General features: G+C 37.7%; 1 long non-coding RNA gene across 1 annotated transcript; it reads left to right on the plus strand.

Annotated features, from left to right (window-relative positions):
• The first annotated feature begins 329 nt into the window (after positions 1-329).
• Positions 330-8,949, plus strand: LOC138151603 (uncharacterized). Its single transcript, XR_011165874.1, has 3 exons — positions 330-499; positions 4,214-4,330; positions 8,897-8,949. It is a non-coding gene; the product is annotated as an uncharacterized lncRNA (long non-coding RNA).
• Positions 8,950-9,223: the final 274 nt, after the last annotated feature.

A 9,223-nucleotide genomic window follows, 5' to 3' on the forward strand; every position in this document is an offset into this window, starting at 1 on the left:
TGAATATATTTATTCCCCTCATTTTTAGTCCCTTGGATCTTTTCATGGCTGAATACAGGTAGGCATTTGCTTCAGTGCTGAGCTTATAATAAGTGCTTTATCAATGATTGTGGAGCACAAGATGGGTTTAATGTTCCTTCACTGGAAGGGGAGGTACCACAAATAATAAAGGTAATTCAGGTTGATCTTGATCTTGACCCTTGACAGGAGGGTGGCAGGGAGGAAGCATTGTCATGAGAAAACAGAAACTTCAGAATTTTAAATAACTTTGCAGTTGTACTATGGGGAAGTGAGAGGAATAAGAAGAGAAAGGAGGAAGTGGAGGAGGAGGAGAAGAAAAAGGAATGGTGAGGGCAGCATGGTGCCCTGGTTTGGACTAGATGACCACTATGGCCCCTTCCAGCTCTGCTCTGTGGTTCTAGGAAGAGGAGATCTGTTTTGTTCAATAAGAAATGGATTGAACGACTTAAATGAAAGAGGATATATTTTGCCTGGGAAGGTAAGGGGAAGAGTGAAGATGTTGAGGCAGGTGTGGGGAGAGGGAGAAGAAGAAAGAAAAGAGGAAGGGGGAGGAGGAAGAGACTGTGGTGGAGACATTGTGGTCTGTGGTCTAAAGCAGCTTCAATGATCAGCCACCTGGGGTAGATGTAGGCAAAGGCTAAGTGAATGGTAACTTTAGTTTTTGCTTCTGGTAAACTAAATGTTCAGGCTGCTGTATGTGCTAGAAGGCACTGGGGGGGTTAAGTGCCAAGTTCAATAAATTCGTATTCTATGACTGGAAATTAAATGTAAATTTTAAATTTTGGAGAAAAGTGAAACAGTTTTTTTTTTTAAGGAAGATTTCTGTCATGAGTCAAATCACGTCTGGGTGAAAGTCATTTCAAAAGCTTAATTGCAGCAGCACTCCTTTCACTAAGACAGAGAAAAGCCACTTTGTTTATATTACATACTTGTTTTCTCAGTTAGTCAAGAAGTGGTAATTCTCTTAAATTTTGTCTTCGAACTGAAGTTTCCCTGGCATTTGTCACGTTCAACTCTGCAACTGCTCACAGCTCTGTTTCTGGATACCCAGTGATCTAATATACCTGCTCTGAGGAAAATGGCAGATACCCCACCTCGGGGGACTTGGGCAAAAATTGATTTAATTGTCACTAGTACATGGTAAGCACATGAAAAATACAGAAGATGCTAAAGCAAAGACACTCTCTTAAGGAATCACTTCCAGGTCCTCTCCTAGTTGAAAGTATAGTTGCAAAATCATTCAAAATGGGGCGTCCAGGTGGCTCAGTGAGTAAGAGTGCTGCCAACCCCGGCATCATGAGACTCAGGATCTCTTCTGGCCTCAGATACTTGGCACCCACACAAAATAACTAGCCGTGTAACCTTGATCAAGTTACTTAACCCCAAATGCTTTAAAAAAAATCATTCAAAATTCTAAAGGCTCCATTTCATGATGGAGACAACTCCTCCTTCCTGATATTCTCCCTCATCCCCACTCCTTTTTAAAGGGGTCCAGATTATCCTGTGGGATTATTCTTTTAAAGGTAGTTTCTTTTCCATCTCTAAATTTGTTTTAAAGACTAGAAAGAAAATCTAGTTATATATAATAAGTATGTCTGTGTATATGTATATATGTGTATATTTATATGTATGTGTATATATAGTATACATATGTATGTATATGTATGTATACACATACATATATAAATATGTGTATGTATATATCCATTCATTTATATATCTTTCCACTTTATCTATCTATCTATCTATCTATCTATCTATCTATCTATCTATCTATCTATCATCTGTTTATTCCTAGTTCCTTCAAGGCTAGACTCTGATGCTCCCTTCTACAATGACTTTCTTGATTTCTTCAACTTCTAGTGTCCCCCCAATTAATTTGCCGTGTGAATGGGTGTGCTAGCTGTCACACATTCTCAGTTATTGGCAGGTCCTTCTGGAGCTTCAGGGCTGGTGGTACTGGAATCTGCTGTCTATTCCTGTTGAACACCTAACTTTATGTTAAACAGGAAATTTGACTGGGGGAGGAGGAGTGGTCTTTGTTATTGACTTTTCCTGGTTTTCTTGAATAATTTTTTTTTAATCTTGGAGTAAGTGGAACTTCTTTGAAGTTGTAGTAGCTATAGGTGACATGGTTTTTGATTGGAAATGATACCAGAAAATAGCTGTCCCTGACAGAATTTAATATTGTTTCATTCACGTCTGACTCTGGGACATCATGGATGCATCAATACTGTCTATGGGGTTTTCTTGGCAAAGATACTGGAGAGGTTTGCTATTTCCTTCTCCAGTGGATTTACGTAAACCGAGGCTAAGTGACTTGCCTTGGGTCACATAGCTAGTAAGTGTCTGAGAGCAGATTTGAACTCAGGTCTTCCTGACTCCAAGCCCAGTACTCTGTCCACTGAGCCATCAAGTTACCTCATACCAGGAACAATCTTTATCAATTAAATTGCAAGCATTTATTAAGCAAGAGCCTGCTATGTGGTAGATATTGTGGGAATAGAGAAATAAAAATGAAACAATTCTGCCTTCAGAGAACACATGTCCTATTAGGGGAGATGACATATAAACCTTTAAGCATAAACAAGCACACACTTGTGAATTCTGCAAATTAATTGGGTTATAGGCATTAGACATAAAAGGAATCAAGAAAGTTGTTGTAGAAGGTGGCATCAGAGTCTAGCCTTAAAGGAACTTGGAATTCTAAGACGTAGAGGTGAGGCAGGAGTGTGCTTCAGGAAGGGGGGTACGGGTTGGGCATAAAAGGAGAGATAGAAGGTAAAATGTCACATGTGAAGAGCAGTAAGAAAGCTAGACTAGATTGTAGAGCAGGTAAGGAGAGTTAAAAGTATAATAAAAACATGGATAGACTTGCATGAAATGATGAAGAATGAAAGGGGCTGAACCAGCAGAATGTTGTATGGAGTAAGCAACATTGTTTTAAGAACAACTTTGAGGGGCAGCTAGGTGGTTCAATGAATAGAGCACTGGTCCTGGAGTCAGGAGGACCTGACTTCAAATCTGACCTCAGACACCTGATCACACTTACTAGCTGTGTGACCTTGGGCAAGTCACTTAACCTCAACTGCCCTGCGTTCTCCCCTCCAAAAAAAATTTTTTTTAAAAAGGGCAAATTTGAGGGAATAAGTCATTTTGACTATTACAAATACACAAATTAGCTACAAGGGACCTATGAAAAAGGAGATAAAATGGAAAAAAGAGATAAAATGAAGTATGTATGGAATGGTTTTACACATACACACACACATCTAATAGCCATCTAGGGCAAAGTGGGGAAGAAAAAAAAGGAAAAAAAGAAATTTACGTGATAACTTTTCTATATATTTAAAAGGATAGCAAGTTATACATAATAGATTTGCAATTTCATATGCAATTATCTTTTTTATTATACTGTGTTATGGAAATGCTTGTTTTATTCCATAAATTAAAAGTAAAATACATTTAAAAATAATAGATTTGCAATTTCACACATAATCATCTTTTTTCCCTATTCTACTGTGTTATAGAAATGCTTGCTTTATTTTTAAGTTCAAAATAAATAAGTAAATAAAATTTTTTAAGTATAATAAGATTCCAAAGGTAGGTTGAAGCCAGACTGACTATGAAGCAGTTTAGATGCCAAACAAAGGAGCTTGTATTAGTTCCTAGAGGTGATAATGAGCAACTGTAGTTTATTGACTAGAGGAATAAAATTGTTAGACCTGTGCTTTAGGAAAATCACTTTGGCAGCTGTGGAGGATGAATTAGAGAGAGGAGAGATGGGACAGGGAGACCCTAAAATAATAATAATAAAATAACAATAACGATAACTAGCTTATTCATAGCACTTTAAGGTTGACAAAACACTTTCCAATTATTAACCCTTTTGAGTCTCAAAACAACCCTGTAAAGTAGGTGCTATTGCTTTCACCAATGAGGAAATGGACTGAGAGGTATTAAGTGACTTGTCCAGGGTCACGGCTAGTAAATGTCTGAGACAAGATTAGAACTTGGGTTTTCCTGACTCCAAGTTTGGTGATTTCTTCACTAAACTACCTAATTGTTGATGGAAGACCTTGGAGCATCTCTGTTTGTTCTAGGTAAGGGAATATAATTAAACAGCTTATACAGCATATAATAAAGGTGTTTGCCTTGCTCTATCAATAAATCAGTTTTATTAATTTATCAGGGTAAAAGTCTAACAACTCTTCCTGGGAAAGTGAAGCACTAGTTTCTTCTCTCCTTGGAAAGCAGACTTGAATAAAAATGCACATATGGACAATCTGCATGAACCTGAGCATTCAAGGTGAGAGCACACATTTTCTAACCCCGTACACCACTCAAAATGTGATAAGTACAATGCACCTTCAGGAAAAATGCTTTTGAAGTTGGCACCCTAACACCGAGACCAGCCCTTGTGTCTGCTAAAGGGATGCCTTTAGTCTGCTCAGCTCTGTTTTCTTTAAATAGAAAGAAGGTATTAGATCAGAGAACCTTTGAGACCTGCTCCACTGAAATCTTGATAGTGCACCAGGGTCTAAACATGTAGTCCCAGGCTCAGACTCCATGACTGAAAGGAACATTCACTGGAAACATGGACTATCTACAATTACAGGGTTGGGCATCAAAGCTGTTTTGTGGATGTTTTTCAATTGCCAATTACAGCTGCTTGTACAACTCAGTTACCAAAAGCATTGTGGCATGGCTTGATGAATAAACACTTCTGGCTAATTGGAAAAATGTATTTATAGAGTACTATGTTGCAGTCCTCCATATCTCCTTTATTATTGCTTCTTGGCATCTTGCCCATGATGTGGCGACTACTCTCTTTTGAATAAGACTTGACTGTATTAGGCAGATTCTCCCCCTCCTCCTTCAACTCCAACTGCACAGCTGAATATTTATCCATTTTTCTCTACCCTTTGCTACCTCCTGTCCTCTTTTTCCTTTGACCATGCAAAAATCTGGCTGTCAGAAGCTCTGAAATTACAAATCTCTGAAGCTAGGTTTCAAAGCTTTCTTGGCATCCAGTCTATAAAAAAAAATGCCTTTCTTTATCTCAGTGAGGAGCAGTGAGGAAAAGAAGACAAGTTATTTACATTGACTAAAATAGTTATTTAAAAATTTTAAAATAACATTAGTTACCATTTGAATGAACCTAAGATCTTTTTCAGGAGAAATAATTACAAGGGAGTTTGAGTAGGACTGACAGCTGGTTTTACTGAAAGGAGTGGCATATACCTCAACATCTTTTTTAGCTTGATTCCAATGCCACCTTCTCCATGAAGCCCTTTCAGATTCCCTCCATTTATTAACACTTCATATCTAAACAATCTATAAGATTTTATCAAAGGGAGGGGAAAAAGCATTTATTTTTTATTTTACTAATGTTTCATTTTTCCCCAATTACATGTAAAGCAATTTTAAACTTCATTTTAAAAAAAATTTGAGTTTTTAATTCTCTCCCTCCCCACCAACATGGTAAGCAATCTGATATAAGTTTTGCATGTGCAACCATACTTGTTTTTCAGGAAGGCCCACACCTTTTCTTACTTTGTAATTAGGCAGTAGATCATGGAAGTTATGATGTCCTGACTCTGAATAAGGGTATATATATATATATATATATATATATATATATATATACACATATATATATATAGTGTATATATATATATATATATATATACACACTATAAGGTGAGAATTTGCTTTGGGGCTCACTTATGGGAAGAGTTGTATGGTTTGGTCAGATGAGACTCTGGGTAGCTGTTAAGGAGCCCACTGGCTTTGAAAACACAGTTGTTGGTGCTCTCTCTCTGGTAGCTAACTGTGTGTGTATGTAATGGTCAGATAGCTAGAAGCCCTGTCTGTTGGTCTGTTCAATTGTATTATTTTCTCTGTATTTTTTGTCTCCTTGTAATTTGTTTGTATTTTCTCTGAAGTTCAGGGTGCTGACTCTTTCCCCTGAACTAAATGAATTTTATATGTGTATGTAATATATATATATATATATATATATATATATACATATATACATATATATAAAGAGAGAGAGAGAGAGAGAGAGAGAGAGAGAGAGAGAGAGAGAGAGAGATGTTTAATTAAAGATTGTTGACTCCCTTTAAAGTTTCTTTCCTTTACCCTATGTTAGCAGTCATCCTGGGTATGCTAGAGTGCTTGCTGCTACATCATATTGTGAAAGAAGTCACAAACCAAACCAAAACAAACCCATAAAAAAAAAACAAAGTGAAAAATAGTAGGCTTTGATCTGCATTCAGACACCACCAATTCTTTCTCTGGATATGGACATTTTTCATCATGAGTCCTTTGGACTTGTCTTGGATCATTGTATTGCTGAGAATAGCTAAGTCATTCACAGTTGATTATCCTGCAATATTGCTGTTACTGTGTACAGGTTCTCCTGGTTTTGCTCACTTCACTTTGCATCAGCTCATGTAAGTCTTTCCAGATTTTTCCAAAATCAGCCTTCTTGTCATTTCATATAGCACAATAATAGTTCATTACAATCATATACCACAACTGAAAGAAGCATTTTTAAGTGTCTACCATATGCCAAACCCTGTGCTAAGTACTTTACAAATTTTATTTAACTGAATACTGTAGCAGCAAGCACCCCAAGCGTCCTCAGGGTTTGCAGCTACCACAGGTTCTTGGATCTGCTTTGTTAAAGGAAAGCAACTCAAAATGGGTTAACAAGCTTACTTTAATCAGTCAGACATATATCTGTTTACCTTGTTCAGGGGAAAAAGGTCAGCACCCCGAACTTCAAAGCATACAGGCAGAATTATCAAGACAGAAACAGATCAAGTAGACAGATTTCCAAACTGTCCAGCCATTACATCCATACCCAGTCAACATCTGGGTTTCCACATCTGGGTTTTTCAAAGCCGGGGGACTCTCAACAACGGCTTCCCAGAATTCAGATCAAATCACAGAACACTTCTCAAAGTGAGTCCCAAAACAAAGCTATGCATCAGGGCTTATATAGCCTTCTCCTGGCTCAGAGAATGTAACAACCTTATTGACTCACTGGCCAATCAAGAAGTATCTACTGAAAAACAAGCCTCCCTCCCCAGGCTTCAGGTGCATTTTAGCCTAGGGGCAGGGAAGATCTTCCAAATTTGCATTCCCATTACAAATACTCCCAACCACCTTGAGGGGTAGGTATTATTATTATCCCCATTTTACAGATGAGGAAACCGAGGTAAATAGAAGTTAAATGACTTTCCCAGGGCCATACAGCTAATAAGTGTCTGAGGCTGGATTTGAAGTCATCTTCCTGACTCCAGACTCAGTGCTCTGTCTGCTGCTCCCCCAGCTGCCTCATGTTCTCCTAGGTAGTAGTGATACAAAGGAGAAAGTAAAGTCCTACTCATTCTATTGCAAGAGTTAACATATAAATAATTAGTACATACAGAATTTAAAAGAGGACAATAAGATAATAGAATTATAGACTTTTAAGTTGGAAGCAGCCTCATAGACCATGGCATCCAATCTCCATTTTATAGAGGAAGCAGAAAGACCAAATAAATGAAGTGTCTTGCATAGCATCCTATTGTAATAAATGACCAAGGCAAAATGTAAATGCTCCTAGATCAACTTGAAGGAGGATTGTAAGCTAGTGGCTTCAAATGTAATAAAAAACCCCCACAACTTTGGATAACTGATATTTCAAAATAATTGGCTGTCTTTATAATAATTCTATGTATTTTATTTTATTAACTTATTAACATTCCAGGAAGGGCTTTATAAACTTTCTCGAACTGACAAAAGATTCTATGATTCAGGGGTGGCTAGGTGGGGCAGTGAGTAGAGCACCGGCCCTGGAGTCAGGAGGACCTGAGTTCAAATCCAGCCTCAGACACTTAACACTGACTAGCCGTGTGACCTTGGGCAAATCACTTAACCCCAATTTCCCTACCATCCCCCCTCCAAAAAGCAAAAAAAAAAAAAGATTCTATGATACAAAAAGAGTATGGACCCTTGTACTATGCAATTTTTTTTTCTCATGTTTAGAGGCATAAAGGGAAAAATTCCAACTCTCTCACATCTAAATTTCTTTATCTATGTGGATGTGTAGTATTTTTGTTTGGGGGAGCTCTGATAGTGAGGAGAAACAAGATTGTGGCAGAAAACAGGGAGAACATACCCCCAAAATCCATTCAAAATGCTTGTATTAGCTAACATTTAATGCACTTCTCCCAAGAGGACTACACCCTATACAAGAAATAAAACAAATACATTGCAGATTTGGGAAACCAAGGGCACTAATTTCTGACAACCTTAAAATTTAACAGTGTTCTCACACAAGCTTAGAAAATAGAAGGGATTTCTTTTTGGTGTCCTCCCTGGAGACAATGATGCTTGTTTGTTTGTTTTTTAACATGATTTTAAGTTAGGTTATTGAAAATAGTGATAAAGTTTTGCCCTATTGAAGTGGAGTGTATGTAATGGGTCAATTCTTATCCTAAAGTGGTTTGCTTGATTTCTTTCTGATTAAATGATTTATATCGAATATTTTATCACTGGGGATAGAGAGCCAGTCTTGGAGTCAAAAGATCTGGGTTCTGGCCAAAGGCCTGTCTCTGACCACCTAGTAGCTGTAGGACCCTGGACAGTGCTCTAGGCAATTCTCTGAGGCTATAAGTTACAGGTAATGTTCCTGCATTGGTAGAAGGAGTTATTTCCCCTAGAAATTGCTTAAACCAATGAAATCACAGGCCCAGTTCCCAGGTCTATGTCATCTTGCAAACCATGCCCATGTTTTCTATTATGTCATTGTGGGTATGAAAACCAGAGGTGCCTACTGTGTTAACCACATTATTAAAATAGATTCTTTCCCCTGCAGGCGTAAGCACATCATCTTAACCAGAGGTGAAAAGTTATCTCCCAGAAAAAAAAGTAAGTCAGTTTCTATAAACCAACAATTTTCTAAACTAAGCTAGATTTGAGAGCTTTTGGCTACAATATGGACTTGATTCGCTTCATGTTACCATTATTGCCACCATGATTATTGTCATTTATTTAGCTCCCATGGGTTAGAAGGCTCTGGGACAAGGTCAGGTGTTCTAAGTACCCAGTGCTCAGTTAATGCCTTATCCAATCAATTATGCCATTGTAGGCTCTTCATTAGGGCCAGAGGCTATCTTTATTCTATACATTTCATATTATAATG

Source organism: Petaurus breviceps, unplaced genomic scaffold (genome assembly GCF_028583685.1).
Source record: "Petaurus breviceps papuanus isolate PSGF00001 unplaced genomic scaffold, PetGlider_PUasm1.0 90903, whole genome shotgun sequence".
Taxonomy (NCBI): Eukaryota; Metazoa; Chordata; class Mammalia; order Diprotodontia; family Petauridae; genus Petaurus; species Petaurus breviceps.